Source organism: Syngnathus leptorhynchus, chromosome 22 (genome assembly GCF_054491065.1).
Source record: "Syngnathus leptorhynchus isolate UIUO chromosome 22, UIUO_Slep, whole genome shotgun sequence".
NCBI classification, from domain to species: Eukaryota; Metazoa; Chordata; class Actinopteri; order Syngnathiformes; family Syngnathidae; genus Syngnathus; species Syngnathus leptorhynchus.
In genome coordinates, this window is record NC_141216.1 from 3,656,337 (window position 1) to 3,669,177 (window position 12,841).

The 12,841-nt window shown below is 43.8% G+C and overlaps 2 long non-coding RNA genes across 6 annotated transcripts; one reads left to right on the forward strand and one right to left on the reverse strand.

Annotated features, from left to right (window-relative positions):
* Window positions 1–172: 172 nt before the first annotated feature.
* Window positions 173–4,582, forward strand: LOC147039421 (uncharacterized). 2 transcript variants are annotated; one of them, XR_015063487.1, is made up of 4 exons: window positions 173–252; window positions 2,543–2,762; window positions 2,837–3,570; window positions 3,636–4,582. It is a non-coding gene; the product is annotated as an uncharacterized LOC147039421 (long non-coding RNA). The 2 variants fall into 2 exon arrangements; XR_015063486.1 differs by lacking the exon at window positions 173–252 and having other exon boundaries at window positions 259–2,762.
* Window positions 4,583–6,854: 2,272 nt separating this feature from the next.
* LOC147039422 (uncharacterized) lies at window positions 6,855–12,133 on the reverse strand. Of its 4 annotated transcripts, none has more exons than XR_015063475.1 (5): window positions 12,047–12,133; window positions 11,916–11,950; window positions 9,455–9,782; window positions 8,711–9,380; window positions 6,855–8,645 (listed from the first exon to the last, which is right to left on the reverse strand). It is a non-coding gene; the product is annotated as an uncharacterized LOC147039422 (long non-coding RNA). The 4 variants fall into 4 exon arrangements; XR_015063477.1 differs by having other exon boundaries at window positions 9,455–9,672; window positions 12,047–12,122; XR_015063476.1 differs by lacking the exon at window positions 11,916–11,950 and having other exon boundaries at window positions 12,006–12,088.
* Window positions 12,134–12,841: the final 708 nt, after the last annotated feature.

The following is a 12,841-nucleotide window of genomic DNA, read 5'->3' on the forward strand; positions in this document are numbered from 1 at the left end:
CAAGTTAGTGAGAAAAGATTGCCACCTAGTGGTAAGATGGTGTCACTGTCTGTCACGAAGCAGCTACCATAACAGGTCACTTGGTGGCGCTCGTGTGCAATAGCGCCGTTGCACAAGCAGGAGAAGAAGGTTGCCGCGGATTGGCGGACGTGACGTCAGGCCCTTGGGTAAATTGAAGACAGGTGTGCACGAAAAGAACTCTTAAATACAGGTGAAGCAAATTGGCGTCCTCTTTGATTGTCCACTTCGCAGGTAAGTCTACGCATGAGCGAATGTTTGACGTTTGCTGCATTTTTGTTTCTTGCAGGATTTTCAAGCACCTTTCACCTTGATTTGCTGCAGGTCGTGAGTTTTGTGCCATTATTTCCAATGGTTTGGGGTGTTTCTTTGTTTTTTATGCTGGCCAGCTCTTTTTTTTATTTTCTTTGCCACGTGGTGGTTTTTACTGTGGGGTTGTATGCAAATGTTTGTTTGACAAATTGTCCGCCTTTCTTGCTTCTTTTGAATATTGATTGGTGTTTTATTCGACGTTTTCATGCAAACTTTTGAATGTGCTTTTTGCCAAACAGATTGTTGCAAATTTGTATCAAAAGCAAACCTTAGGTTCTGAATACTCGTCCATTTTTAGTATTGGTCTACTCAAGGCATACCTTTAAAACGTTTGTAAACATTTTTTACTTCCGGTTTCCGTTCTTTGGACAACTGCGCTCCACTCCGCCGATTTTGGACTGCAAACTTGGATCTTCATGTGACCAGGAGGGTGCAGTGTGGATCTCTGGGACGCGCTTTGGTTATTGGTGCAGCACGCCGAAGTTGACGTAGAGATCATGTGACCAGGAGGGGGCAGTGTGGAGTTGCTTTGGTTTTGGGTGCACGTCGGAATGGTTGCCTTAAAATGAGGGCAGGTGTCAACAGTGTTTTGGGGTGTGACGGTTGGACCTGCTTGTTCTTGCTTAAGAGGTGGTCTGTAGTTGTGGTTGAGGTTGTGGCTTGTCTTGTGCGAGGATTGCCATTGACGCTGCATTTGGGGGAGGACGTCATGTTGATGGACACAAACAAATTGGGCGCCGAATGTCCAATTTTGCAATAATTGACTATTGTAATTGTCTTTTTCCTTACCTACCACTGTCGTACTTGCATTCTGTATTCTCCCTCGGTGTAGGGCGGCGTTGGAGCTAGCTGGTCCTGAATGTCCAATTTTGCAATGTGACTTGTAACATTGTCTTTTTCTAACCTACCACTGTCGTACTTGCGTTGTGTTCTCCTTAGTGTAGGGTGGTGTTGGAGCGAGCCCCTATGTCCAATTTTGCAATATGATTTGTAACATTTTGTCTTTTTCTAACCTACCGCTGTTGTACTTAATCTAACCCTAACCTACTACTGACGTACTTGCTTCCTTGTTCTCTTGGTGTAGGGCGGCGTTGGAGTGAGCAGGTCCTGAATGTCCACTTTTGCAATATGACTTGTAACATTTTGTCTTTCTAACCAACCACTCACTGTCATACATAATCTAACCCTAACCTACTATTGACTTACTTGCGTTCTTTGTTCTCCCCTCGGTGTAGGGCGGCGTTGGAGCGAGCAGGTCTGAATGTTCACTTTTGCAATATGACTTGTAACATTGTCTTTTTCTAACCTACCATTCACTGTCACACATAATCTAACCCTAATTTACTACTAACATACTTGCGTTCATTGTTCTCCCCTCGGTTTAGGGTGGCTTTGGAGTGAGCCAATTTTGCAATTTTGACTTGTAACATTTTGTCTTTCTAACCTACCATTGTCGTACTTGCATTCTGTAGGGCGGCAGTGGAGTGAGCTTTTGCAATATGACTTAACATTTTGTGTCTTTTTCTAACCTACCGCTGTTGTACTTAATCTAACCCTAACCTACTAGTGACTTTCTTGCCTTTTGTTCTCCCCTCGGTGTAGGGGGTGTTGGAGTGACTGTACTGAATGTCCAATTTTGCAATATGACTTGTAAAATTGTCTTTTCTAACCTACCACTGCCGTACTTAATCTAACCCTAACCTATACCATGGTCGTATTTGCGTTTGTTCTCCCCTAGGTGTAGGGCGTCAGAGTGAGCTGGTAGAACTTTATCTGTTTCCCCTAACATACCACTGTTATACTTAAACTAACCCTAACCTACCACTGTCTTACTCATGTCCTTTTATCTCCCCTCAGTGTAGGGCGGCGGTGGAGCGAGCTGGCCTGGCATGTCCAATTTTGCAATAGGACTTGTAACATTGTCTTTTTCTAACCTACCGCTGTTGAACTTAATTTAACCCTAATTTACTACTGTCGTACTTGCGTTGTTTGTTCTCCCCTCAGTGTAGGTCGGCGTTGGGGCGAGGCGGTCCTGAATGTCCAATTTTGCAATATGACTTGTAACATTTTCTTCTTCTAACCCTTCCCCCCCCTCGGTTTAGGGGTGGCGTTGGAGCGAGCACTGCGGTCCACGAGGAACCACCGGCCGAGGGTGCCCAAGACAAAATGACCTGAGCTGTGCACAACTCATTGCATGGTCTGTCTTTTGCAGGCTGGACGCAAAAGGGGGAGAAGCCAGCCCCTGCGACGATAACTGAGTAGCTGTGACCTACAACTTGGGGTCTGAAAAACAGAAGCTGCACAAAACGAAGAGCTGGCGGACGGAGGCCACAAGACCTGGGATTGGCGAGCAAAGGAAGAAATCACCCCAAGAAAAGCAGTCTTCATGTAATGGAGGAGCCTGATCCATGACTGGCCAAGGCTGGCCAGAGGTGACACGCCAATCAAATGTACAAGGATGGTGTACAGGCTTTTTTAATCTCACATCATGATTTGTCTGTCGCAGGGCTTGCACACATGGCGTCAACGGGACCGGAGCAGATCCTCAAACGAAGATGAGTACCATCTGCCACTCACTCGTGGCCCAATATGGCGCTTTTTGGCACACCGCAACCTTGACTCAGTTTGGCAATTTGAATAGGGTAACCAGCATGGGCCATTAGGGGCAGCGTGACTCTCTAAATACCAATTGGCAAAGTAGACCCTACCCCCCCACTCCCACTCTCTCTCTCGCTCTTTCGCTAACGCGCCCGGCAGTACCTGCATGGCCTGGTGAATCCAGGGTGGAACGTGGTTATACCTTGCCCTTTGTGGAATAACAGGGTATAATGTCTGCCTGCCTGGTTCCCGGTGTCGTCGACGGTGCCGAGGACGAGGAGGTTCTTCGTGACGCCCGCCGTGACGTCACATTTCCCCCCCCCCCCCCTCCCGGGGCCAAGTCAGCTTTCCTTAAGGGGAACTGGCGGGTTGTGCTTTAGTGCACACCGAAGCCTCTTATTGCCTTTCTCTCTCTTCCTATCTCTAAGGGGTTAAACCTTTCATAAACCAGATCGCTCCATGCGGGAGGAATGTGTGTGCCGCTAGTTACCCTATTCAAACTAACCAGAGTCAAGGTCGGGGGGAGGTGTGGTCGTGGGTTTTATCTCTTGCCAAACCACCACAATATGTCTGCCTTTCAGGGATGCTGATCGGACGAGCTCCTGCACAGAGAGGGACTGGACTGGACGGCGAGACCAGGGGGTAGGTAATGAGTACGTCGACAGAAGTGAACCGCATGCAACTGAGTGGTGTCTGTCTCTTTGCAGTAGTGCGAGGGGGAGTCCAAATGGCAAACACCGGCTCGCAGTGGACCTGAACCTTTGGCCGTGACGAGCAGCCTACTACACGGGGTGGGTGCAGATTCGGTCTGCCCAGCCAGCATTTAGGGAGAGTATGAATTTGTTTTTCCCCTTTTGCGCTTTCTTTCCCTCTACTTTTTCACTGGGTGTGCACACTATCTGCATGAGGCCTTTGTTTCTTCTCAGTGCTGTCATTGTGCAATATTGTTTAAAAGTGTTAGTTTTTTTTAATACATGGAATGAACTGGAAAGTTTGTATTGTAATTGTGTGCAATTGTACCTGAATTAAATTGTGAGCTGACTTAAAGTGGCCCATTTTAAACATTGGCATAAGTACAGTATTAGTGTGCATTTTGAGTTAAATGCCAACATATAAAATGGAATCATTGTATGAAAAGACAATTGTAAAAAATCTCAAATTAGTCCAAATATGAAATGTTAAGTATAATGGTAGGCTTTTTTTTTTTTAAATACACAAAGAAAAGCTAGATGTATTCTAAATTGTTGACTCAAGCCAAATATATGTTACGTATAGTATCAAGCTTTTTTTTTTTATAAATACACAAAAGCTAGATGTATTCTAAATTGCTGACTCAAGCCAAGTTGCCTGACACAAATGAATGCTAATGAGAAATGTAAAACCAATGAGTTGACAATAAAATTCATCTTTGCCAAAATTTTGCAACTTTGCTGTAAAATGGCCACTAGTCAGAAGCTTGCTTCATGTTAGTGCAGTATTTTGTATGAGTAAAACTTATTTCAATGAAATCCAAGCCCTTTTTTTTTTTCTCTCTCTCTCTCTCCTCCTCGCGGTTGAACGCTTATGCATCATGTGGGTGTTTGTAAAAAGCTACTTTGGTGTGTTTTGTTCCTGTGGGTAGTCTTGTAAATAAAGTCAACTTTGGTGTGTTTTGTGACAGTCGTCATTCTACATGTGGCTTAATTGATACTGCATCTCTTCGATATGGAACTTATTGCATGTTTTGTTAAATTTCTTGATATCTTCAAGTGCTGTCTGACTACGAACAAAAGCCTGTTGCTGTACAGTTGAGTGATGCTAAAGTAGTTTGAACGTATGAACAAAACATGCAACCTCCAGAACCAGGGCTTTCAATTCAAAGTACTTGTTGTACTCTCGTTGCTTACCAACACTGCTGACTTGGTACCAATACTGTGTGATACCAGCCAGTTCAGATTTTAACCTGCTAAAATGTGAGTAAAGGTCACACTGGAACCTGTTTAGGTGGCACGCAAGTGAGGCAGAGGGGTACTCTTAACTGCATCATTATTAAATTGAGCTTATCAGAATGTTTAGATCATAAGTGTGAAACTCAAAGCCTGGGGGGGGCCATATGTAGCGTGCCATATTTTATGTGGCCTGCAAAGACAGATTTTGCATCAACTTTGTGTCATTACTAAAACTACAAATTGTCTTCACATTTACAAAAAAGATATTGCAATTCGTCTTTTTAAAATAGTTGAACAGTTTTAACTAATCTCTGATTTCAAAACCAGCTCATCACATTGTTTTGGAAACAATGGCCCTCCAAGGGAAAGTATGACGACGATGCGGCCCGTGATAAAAATGAGTTTGACACGCCTATTTTAGATGAATTCCAAGTGCTGCCATCTAGTGGCGGCAGGTTTGGCCTAACTTGCTGCCATCTAGTGGCGGCAAGTTTGGCCTAACTTGTCTGGCGCTCCATTTGACGATGTGCAAATATTTCACTTTAAACTGTACTATTAAAATTGATGTGGCCTAAATCGACAGCTGGGCCACTGTCTTTCGTGGCAACCTAACAAACATACAACATAAAAACTGTTGCTGTCTCTTCAATGTGCTTGTGTGCAAAAAGTGCAAAGTAATAAGATGCATTAATCCTAAAGTACATGGCAAGACTGTATATGTTAATTATATGCAGATTGTCCTTTTTGTCGACAGTTATGTTAAGTTTTACAAGTCGAGCATTGCTGTACTCGAACTCGGGACGACGTTGCGCAGTCATTGCGTCCAACCGCTCGGCCATCAGTGCTTATACGTCACGGTCATCACCGGCTCTACCTGCCCCTCAGCACTGCAACCTTTTGTGCCGGTATGTATACGTTAAGTAAATGACGGGATTTTTTTTACCTTATTTAATATGTATCAAGCATACAAGCTGGTCTTTTAGAACAGCCTAGACTAGTAAGTAACAAAAAAGATTTAAAAAAAAAAAAAAGACTTCCTTAAATTCCAAAAAGTTAATGATTTAATTATCTACTGTCGAGAGAATGCAACGCAATCTGGTTAATGCTGCTGAGAGAGAGGTTCGATTAGGATTAGTTCAGTGCATGGTTAGTACAGTGCATGGTTAGTACAGTGTATTTTATTACATTTCGCAGGGACGGGGACTCGAACCCTGGATCTCAGGTGTTCAAGCGCAGCGACGGAGCCACTCGCCGATCGTGGCCAGCTCGGCGGTCACCCCGCTTTCATTTCGAGTCATTCTTACCCACTCTATTTCGCCCCGCGCGCGTTGGGTAAGTACAAAAGCGTGCAGACGGCCGAGAGCTGCCAGGTCGAAATGCTCGACTGGTTCACGACACGGGGTCTCGCCCTGAAGAAACCTGGTTCGATCCCAGGGTGAGCACACATCTGATTGGCCTTTTGTACTTGGAATCCCACTATACATAAGTATACGCATATGCAAATATGCAAGCATTTATATGTAAACGAATAAGGTGACCCCGCCCCCAAGTGGGCGGAGCAAACCAATGGGCCCCGCCCACCAGTACCGCCCCCTGGGTGGAGCTACAGACCACGCCCCCTGGGTGGAGCTACAGACCCCGCCCCCTACCCTAGTGTAATTAAAAATGAATAAAAATCTAGCAGTGTAATTAAGAATGAATAGAAATCTAGTCGTGTAGGGGGCGGGCCTTAATTACATTAATTATGTAAATGTCATTAATAATGTAATTAATTACATTAATTATGTAAATGTCATTAATAATGTAATTAAAAATGAATAAAAATCTAGTAGTGTAATTAAGAATGAATAGAAATCTAGTCGTGTAGGGGGCGGGGCTTCGCCGGCAGCACTAAACCCATTACATTGCATTCTCTCAACAGGAAATAACAATAAAGTGATTAACTTTTTAGAATTTAAGCAAGTCTTTTTTTTTATTATCTTTTTTGTTACTAGTCTAGGCTGTTCTAAAAGACCAGCTCGTATGCTTGATACATATTAAATGAGGTAAAAAAAATCCCGTCATTTACTTCTTAACGTATACATACTGGCACAAAAGGTTGCAGTGCTGAGGGGCAGGTAGAGCCAGTGTTGATCGTGACGTATAAGCACTGATGGCCGAGCGGTTGGACGCAATGACTGCGCAACCCGTCGTCTGGAGTTCAAGTACAGCAATGCTCGACTTGGAAAACTTAAAACTGTCGACAAAAAAGGACAATCTGCATACAATTAACATATGCAGTTTTGGCGTGTACTTTAGAATATTGCATCTTATTACCTTGCACTTTTTGCACACAAGCACATTGAAGAGACAGCAGTTTTTATGTTGTATGTTTGTTAGGTTGCCACGAAAGATGGGCAGCATTGGCCCAGCTGTCGATTTAGGCCACCTATCAATTTTAATGGTGGTTTAAAGTGAAATATTTGCACATCGTTAAATGGAGCGCCAGACAGGTTAGGGCAAATATGCCGCCACTAGATGGCAGCACTTGGAATTCATCTAAAATAGGCGTGTCACTCATTTTTATCACAGGCCGCATCGTCGTCATACTTTCCCTTGGAGGGCCATTATGGTTGTTTACAAAACAATGTGATGAACTGGTTTTGAAATCCACGTTTTAGCAGGCTTAACTTCAAACTGGTTGGCATCACAGTACTGGTACCAAGTCGGCAGTGTTGTTAAGCAACATGCGACTGTAACAAGTGCTTTGACGGCTGTGGTGCTGGAAGTTGCATGTTATGTTCACAAGTTCAAACTACTTTAGCATCACTCAACTGTACATCAACAGGCCTTTGTTCGTAGTCAGACAGCACCCGAAGACATCAAAACCTGTAACAAAACATGCAATACATTCAGTATTGAAGAGCTGCAGTATCAACTAAGCCACATGGTGAATGATGACTGACACAAAACACACCGAAGTTGTATTTATTTACAATACCACCCACAGGAACAAAACACACCAGCGCCGTCTTCACAAACACCATGATGCACAATAGCCCAATCACAAGGGGAGGGGGGGGGTGAAGGCTGGGACTTGATTGAAATAAAGGTTTTTACTCATACAAAAAAAGACTGCTCTAATATGGAGCAAGATTTTGACTTCAGTGGCTATTTTACAGCAGGGTTGCAAAAGGGATTTGCCAAAGACGATTGTATTAGTCCCAACTCACTGGTTTTACATTTCTCAATTTCATCCATGTGTCAAGCCACTTGGCTTTAGTCAACAATTTAGTATGCATATAGCTTTTTTTGTAAATTAAAAAAGCTGACACTGCAAATTTAACATTTCATATTTGGATTAATTTGAGATTTTTTACAATTGTCTTTTCATACAATGATTCCATTTTGTATGTTGACATTTAACTCAAAATCCACAGATAGATCTTATATGCCAATGTTTAAAATGGACCACTTGAAGTCAGCTTACAATTTAATTCAGGTAAAGACACAATTACAATACAAACTTTACAGTTCATTCCATGTATTAAAAAAACTAACACTTTTAAACAATATTGCACAATGACAGCACTGAGAAGAAACAAAGGCCTCATGCAGATAGTGTGCACACCCAGTGAAAAAGTAGAGGGAAAGAAAGCGCAAAAGGGGAAAAACAAATTCATACTCTCCCTAAATGCTGGCTGGGCAGACCGAATCTGCACCCACCCCGTGTAGTAGGCTGCTCGTCACGGCCAAAGGTTCAGGTCCACTGCGAGCCGGTGTTTGCCATTTGGACTCCCCCTCGCACTACTGCAAAAAGACAGACACCACTCAGTTGCATGCGGTTCACTTCTGTCGACGTACTCATTACCTACCCCCTGGTCTCGCCGTCCAGTCCAGTCCCTCTCTGTGCAGGAGCTCGTCCGATCCGCAACCCTGAAAGGCAGACATATTGTGGTGGTTTGGCAAGCGATACAACCCACGACCTTGACTCTGGTTAGTTTGAATAGGGTAACTAGCGGCACACACGTTGCACCCGCATTGGAGCGATCTGGTTTATGAAAGGTTTAACCCCTTGGAGATAGGAAGAGACAGAAAGGCAATAAGAGGCTTCGGTGTCCACTAAAGCACAACCCGCCAGTTCCCCTTAAGGAAAACGTAACGTCACGGCGGGCGTCACGAAGAATCTCCTCGTCCTCGACACCGTCGACGACACTGGGAACCAGGCAGGCAGACATTATACCCTGGTATTCCACAAAGGGCAAGGTATAGCCACGTTCCACCCTGGATGCACCATGCCATGCAGGTACTGCCGGGCGCATTAGAGAGAGCGAGAGAGGGGGGGGGGGTCTACTCTGCCGATTGGTATTTAGAGAGTCACGCTAGCCCTAATGCACAGTGCTGGTTACCCTATTCAAATTGCCAAACTGAGTCAAGGTTGCGGTGTGCCAAAAAGCGCCATATTGGGCCACGAGTGAGTGGCAGATGGTACTCATCCACGTTTGAGGATCTGCTCCGGTCCCGTTGACGCCATGTGTGCAAGCCCTGCGACAGACAAATCATGATGTGAGATTAAAAAAGCCTGTACACCATCCTTGTACATTTGATTGGCGTGTCACCTCTGGCCACCCTTGGCCAGTCATGGATCAGGCTCCATCACATGGCGACTGCTTTTCTTGGGGTGATTTCTTCCTTTGCTCGCCAGTCCCAGGTCTTGTGGCCTCCGCCCGCCAGGTCTTAGTTTTGTGCAGCGTCTGGTTTTCAGACCTCAAGTTGTAGGTCACAGCTAATCTTGGTTATCGTCGCCGGGGAGGCTTCTCCCCCTTTTGCGTCCAGCCTGCAAAAGACAGAACATGCAATGCGTTGTGGACAGCTCACGTCATTTTGTCTTGGGCACCCTCGGCCGGTGGTTCCTCGTGGACCGCGGAACTCGCTCCAACGCCACCCCTAAACCGAGGGGAGGTTAGGGTTAGAATATAAGAGTGGTAGGTTAGAAAAAGAATATGTTACAAGTCATATTGCAAAATTGAACATTCAGGACCGGCTCGCCCCAACGCCGACCTACACTGAGGGGAGAACAAACAACGCAAGTACGACAGTAGTAAATTAGGGTTAAATTAAGTTCAACAGCGGTAGGTTAGAAAAAGACAATGTTACAAGTCCTATTGCAAAATTGGACATGCCAGGCCAGCTCGCTCCACCGCCGCCCTACACTGAGGGGAGATAAAAGGACATAAGTACGACAGTGGTAGGTTAGGGTTAGTTTAAGTATAACAGTGGTATGTTAGGGAAAACAGATAAAGTTCTACCAGCTCACTCTAACGACGCCCTACACCTAGGGGAGAACAAACGCAAATACGACCATGGTATAGGTTAGGGTTAGATTAAGTACGGCAGTGGTAGGTTAGAAAAGACAATTTTACAAGTCATATTGCAAAATTGGACATTCAGTACAGTCACTCCAACACCCCCTACACCGAGGGGAGAACAAAAGGCAAGAAAGTCACTAGTAGGTTAGGGTTAGATTAAGTACAACAGCGGTAGGTTAGAAAAAGACACAAAATGTTAAGTCATATTGCAAAAGCTCACTCCACTGCCGCCCTACAGAATGCAAGTACGACAATGGTAGGTTAGAAAGACAAAATGTTACAAGTCAAAATTGCAAAATTGGCTCACTCCAAAGCCACCCTAAACCGAGGGGAGAACAATGAACGCAAGTATGTTAGTAGTAAATTAGGGTTAGATTATGTGTGACAGTGAATGGTAGGTTAGAAAAAGACAATGTTACAAGTCATATTGCAAAAGTGAACATTCAGACCTGCTCGCTCCAACGCCGCCCTACACCGAGGGGAGAACAAAGAACGCAAGTAAGTCAATAGTAGGTTAGGGTTAGATTATGTATGACAGTGAGTGGTTGGTTAGAAAGACAAAATGTTACAAGTCATATTGCAAAAGTGGACATTCAGGACCTGCTCACTCCAACGCCGCCCTACACCAAGAGAACAAGGAAGCAAGTACGTCAGTAGTAGGTTAGGGTTAGATTAAGTACAACAGCGGTAGGTTAGAAAAAGACAAAATGTTACAAATCATATTGCAAAATTGGACATAGGGGCTCGCTCCAACACCACCCTACACTAAGGAGAACACAACGCAAGTACGACAGTGGTAGGTTAGAAAAAGACAATGTTACAAGTCACATTGCAAAATTGGACATTCAGGACCAGCTAGCTCCAACGCCGCCCTACACCGAGGGAGAATACAGAATGCAAGTACGACAGTGGTAGGTAAGGAAAAAGACAATTACAATAGTCAATTATTGCAAAATTGGACATTCGGCGCCCAATTTGTTTGTGTCCATCAACATGACGTCCTCCCCCAAATGCAGCGTCAATGGCAATCCTCGCACAAGACAAGCCACAACCTCAACCACAACTACAGACCACCTCTTAAGCAAGAACAAGCAGGTCCAACCGTCAGACCCCCAAACACTGTTGACACCTGCCCTCATTTTAAGGCAACCATTCCGACGTGCACCCAAAACCAAAGCAACTCCACACTGCCCCCTCCTGGTCACATGATCTCTACGTCAACTTCGGCGTGCTGCACCAATAACCAAAGCGCGTCCCAGAGATCCACACTGCACCCGCCTGGTCACATGAAGATCCAAGTTTGCAGTCCAAAATCGGCGGAATGGAGCGCAGTTGTCCAAAGAGCGGAAACCGGAAGTAAAATGTTTGCAAACGTTTTATAGGTATGCACTTTTCCACATACCAACCTTGAGTAGACCAATACTAAAAATGGACGAGTATTCGGAACCTAAAGGTTTGCTTTTGATACAAATTTGCAACAATCTGTTTGGCAAAAAGCACATTCAAAAGTTTGCATGAAAACGTCGAATAAAACACCAATCAATATTCAAAAGAAGCAAGAAAGGCGGACAATTTGTCAAACAAACATTTGCATTCAACCCCACAGTAAAAACCACCACGTGGCAAAGAAAATTAAAAAAAGCTGGCCAGCATAAAACAAAAACAAAAAAACACCCTAAACTGTTGGAAATAATGGCACAAAACTCACGACCTGCAGCAAATCAAGGTGAGCTGTGCTTGAAAATCCTGCAAGAAACAAAAAGGCAACAAACGTCAAACATTCGCTCGTGCGTAGACTTACCTGCGAAGTGGACAAGCAAAGAGGACGCAAACTTTCTTCACCTGTATTTAAGAGTTCTTTTCGTGCACACCTGTCTTCAATTTACCTAAGGGCCCAACGTCACGTCCGCCAATCCGTGGCAACCTTCTTCTCCTGCTTGTGCAACGGCGCTATTGCACACGAGCGCCACTAAGCGACCTGTTATGGTACTGCTTCGGTTAACCCTGGAAATGAAAGGCAATGGTAGAAAATATTTTCATGGAGTAACAAACAAGCTGCTGAGATTCATTTTCTAAATGTTACCCATTATAATTATTTGATTAACACTAATTGACAAGCTGGATGAATAAAATTAAAAATCCAGAAAAAGGATGAAATTACACGATTTAACTTCATTACTGTGTAATTTAGTCCTGCTCTGCGTCACATATTAAGTCATTTTTTTGTCCTGAATGTGCATGTGGTTAAAATCTCAGTCGGCATAGCAACACAAAATAGCATGTAATATCTTTTATGTCCACACGAGGGCTCTCTTGCACCGTTAATGCAGCCTATTGTCATTGCTCGTGTTCTTTTGGATTGCGGTGAGATGGAGCAGATGAATATGAGTGTACCATGGACAGCACCATGAACATGTTGCCATTATCAAACATATTCACACTTTTTTACAATAAATTTATCAATATTTTGTTTTTGGTCCATCAGTAGGTTTTACTTTTAATAATAATAATAATAATAATAATAATAATAATAATAAATAATATTTTTAATGATAATAATATTATTATTATTAAATTGAAGAGGAGCAGTCCATATGTTTAGCATTGTTTCATGATAAAATGATAAAGCCACAGAAT